The 3,989-nt window shown below is 42.0% G+C and overlaps 1 pseudogene; it reads left to right on the top strand.

The window, feature by feature from the left end:
• The first annotated feature begins 3,138 nt into the window (after window positions 1-3,138).
• Window positions 3,139-3,572, top strand: LOC100339979 (small ribosomal subunit protein eS12-like; annotated as a pseudogene).
• Window positions 3,573-3,989: the final 417 nt, after the last annotated feature.

Genomic DNA, 3,989 nt, shown 5'->3' with positions numbered 1-3,989 from the left:
GGAAAGTGAAGAGGCAACCAACAGAATGGAAGAAATTATTTGCAAACTATGCAACTGATAAAGGATTACTATAAAGAGATCAAGAAACTCCGACACAACAAACAACCCACTTAAGAGACTGGCCAAGGACCTAAATAGACATTTTTAAAAAGAGGAAATTCAAATGGCCAATAGATACATGAAAAAGTATTCAGGATCACTAGCTGTCAGAAAAATGCAAATCAAAACTGCAATGAGGTTTCACCTCGCTCCAGTTAACATTGGCTTTCACACTGAAATCAACAAACAATAATGCTGGTGAGGATGTGGGGAAAAAGGTACCCTAATCCACTGTTGGTGAGAATGTAAACTGGTAAAACCACTATGGAAGAGATTTTGGAGATACCTCAGAAATATGAATATAGACCTACCATATGACTCAGACATCCCACTCCTAGGAATTTATGCAAGGGAAATGAGATCAGCAAATAAAAGAGTTATCTGTACCCCTATATTTATTACAGCTCAATTAACAATAGCTAAGACATGAAATCAACCTGAATGTCCATCAACTGAAGACTGCATAAAGAAATTATGGGATATGTACCCTATGGAATACAACACAGTGGTTAAAAAAATGAAATCTGGTCATTTGCAACAAAAGGGATGAATCTGGAAAGCATCATTCTTAGTGAAATAAGCCAGTCCCAAAGGGTCAAATACTATATATGATCTGTGATGATTAATAGAGAACCTAAAAGGAAATCTACAGAAGTGAAATTGGCACTTTGAGAAACAATGACTTGAACAGCCCTTGTCGTCACTGTCAAGCAACAGGTTTTGTTTTGTTTTGTTTTTCTCTTCTTCATACTATTTGCTGAATTCTTTACTTACCATAGAGTTAATCATATGTGTATAAAGTCAATTGAAAATAGATCTCAGTAAAAAATAAGAGTGGGAATAAGAGGGGGAGGTGGAAGTTTGTAACTGTAAAGTTGTATAGTTCTACATACATTCCTACAGGCTTACTTCTAAGGGTATAGTTTAAAAACTTGCCAGGGGACCCCAAATCCCATTAAGCTGGGTGGTAACAATACCATCTTAAGTGTTAAAGTGACCACATTGTATTAAAGTGATCATATAGATAGGATTAAGTGTTAAAGGGATCATATAAATAAGATAAAGTGTCTGGCAATAACAGATAGAATTAAAAAGGAGAGAATGTTCCAACATGGGAAGCACTCATAGAATGACAATTGCTTTAAATAGCACTCTGACCTCATAATCTGCCCTTAAGGCATTCTGGTCTGGTGTGGCTGAAAAGCCCATGAGAGTATTTCAGGCATAGAAAGCCAAGACACTGTGGCAAAAAACATATCCTACATGAAGGATCTCTGTGAGAGAGACCCCAGTGGAAAGAAGGGGCCATCAGGCCAGCGCCACAGCTCAATGGGCTAATCCTCCACTTGCGGCACCGGCACTCCGGGTTATAGTCCCGGTTGGGGCACCGATTCTGTCCCGATTGTTCCTCTTCCAGTCCAGCTCTCTGCTGTGGCCTGGGAGTGCAGTGGATGATGGCCCAAGTCCTTGGGCCCTGCACCCGCATGGGAGACCAGAAGCACCTGGCTCCTGGCTTTGGGTCAGCGTGGTGCAGTGGCCATTGCGGGGTGAACCAATGGAAAAGGAAGACCTGTCTCTCTCTCTCTCACTGTCTAACTCTGCCTGTCAAAAAAAATAAATAAATAAAGAAGAAGGGGCCATCAAACAATGTACTTTTCTCTGAAGGGAGAAGATAACTTCCACTTTGCTTATTGCTTTATCTAAATACTTAAGGAAATTGTGAATTCCAAAGGTAGCTTATGTCAAGAGCCTCAGGTGGTCACTGATGTCAGATAAGAGCGTTAATTGGTAAATTAACACAGGAGTCACTGTGTACTTACTCCCCATACAGGACCTCTGTCTTCAAAGAGTTGTATTATGAGAATTAACTGTAAAACTTGTTCTCGGCCGGCGCCGCAGCTCACTAGGCTAATCCTCCGCCTTGCGGCGCCGGCACACTGGGTTCTAGTCCCGGTCGGGGCACCGGATTCTGTCCCGGTTACCCCTCTTCCAGGCCAGCTCTCTGCTGTGGCCAGGGAGTGCAGTGGAGGGTGGCCCAAGTCCTTGGGCCCTGCACCCCATGGGAGACCAGGAGAAGTACCTGGCTCTTGCCATCGGATCAGTGCGGTGCTCCGGCCGCAGCGCGCCAGCCGCGGCGGCCATTGGAGGGTGAACCAACGGCAAAGGAAGACCTTTCTCTCTGTCTCTCTCTCTCTCACTGTCCACTCTGCCTGTCAAAAAAAAAAAAAAAAAAAAAAAAACTTGTTCTCAAACAGTTTTTTGTGTGTGTGCAAATTGTTGAAATCTTTACTTAGTATAGTGTTGGTCTTCTGAGTATAAAGTTAATTAAAAATTAATCTTAATGGAGAATGGGACTGGGAAAAGAAGAGGGAGGAGGGGGTGGGGTGGGAGTCGAGGTGGGAGGAATCACTATATTCATAAAGTTGTACTTAAGAAATTTTTACTCATTAAATAAAAGGTTCCTTTGTGGGGGGAAAAAAGGAGGTTGTGCTGTATTACAGACAAGCCTGCCTACATATACCTTCCAGTTTCTCCCACCCTTACTTCCAATGTTCCTCTGGACCATGAATATCTTGTACTGCACTTCTAGGAGAGGGGAAACCATATGAGGCAGTAAGATGGGGCGGGACACAGTATCAAGTCACAACTAGGAAAGTCACTTGTGCGAAACAACCCACAAGCTATGTGCAAACAACTGTTTGTTGAAGATCCTTAGCAGACCAAGAATACAGAAATAGCCATACAGACTCAGCACAGACTATGGCCACTGTTCTCCAGTGAGGAATGATGACCCTCCTACTCTCCAATTCCTGGAAGTAGAGTTGCCTTACCTTACACATAATAACCTATTTCAAAGTCCTTTCCTACCGTAATTCTCCCCCTTCTACCATCCCAGCTCACCCTCAGGGGCTTGTGGATATTGAATTGTTTTCTATTGGGTTATTCACTTTTTTACTGATTTGTAAACATTCTTTATACATTAAAGAAACCAGTGCTCTTTCACTACCCCTGCAGAGTTGCACGGAGGCAGAGGCCTAGGTGCTTTCAAGATTCGGCTTCACCCACAACCCATCGTCATGACTGAGGAAGGCATTGCTGCTGAAGTGTTAATGGATGTTAATACTGCTTTTCAAGAGGTGCTGAAGACCGCCCTCATTCACCACGGCCCAGCACGTGGAATTCGTGAAGCTGCCAAAGCCTTAGACAAGCGCCAAGCCCATCTTGGTGTGCTTGCATCTGTGATGAGCCTACGTGTGTTAAGCTGGTGGAGGCCCTTTGTGCTGAACACCGAATCAGTCTCATAAAGGTTGATGACAACACCAGAAACTTAGGGAATGGGCAGGCCTCCGTGAAACTGACTGGGAGAGGAAACCCCACAAAGTTGTTGGTTGCAGTTGTGTAGTGGTTAAGGAATATGGCAATAATCTCAGACCATGGATGTCATCGAAGAATACTTCAAATGCAAGAAATGAACAAATAAAAATTTGCCTCACACACATAAAAGAGAAATTAGTAATTTGCCACATTTGTTGAAGTTATTTTTCTGAGTTTATTCCAACACTTTTAACAATGTGGTTATGTTTTTCTTCAGAAGGTTTATGTTCTTACTAGCCAAATATATGTCTTTTCCTTTGTGATTTCTAAATTGTGGGTCATACTTAGACAAGTTTTTAAATTGATCATGTTTTTGCCCAGCTTTTTTTATATAATTTCAGTTTTACCTTCACTACTTGTGTTGTCTGCAATTTATTTCAGTTAAGGAATAAGTAATACAAATTTATATTTTTCAAATGGCTATCCAGAACCCAACATCTCTGCTGAACAATGAGTATTTGCTTTTTTGAAATGCCATTATACTAAATAACTTACCCATTTGGGCTCATTTTTGG

The sequence above is a fragment of the Oryctolagus cuniculus genome, chromosome 3 (genome assembly GCF_964237555.1).
Source record: "Oryctolagus cuniculus chromosome 3, mOryCun1.1, whole genome shotgun sequence".
Lineage (NCBI taxonomy): Eukaryota > Metazoa > Chordata > Mammalia > Lagomorpha > Leporidae > Oryctolagus > Oryctolagus cuniculus.
The sequence above is the reverse complement of the archived record's forward strand: the minus strand, read 5'-3'. Positions and strand labels throughout refer to the sequence as shown.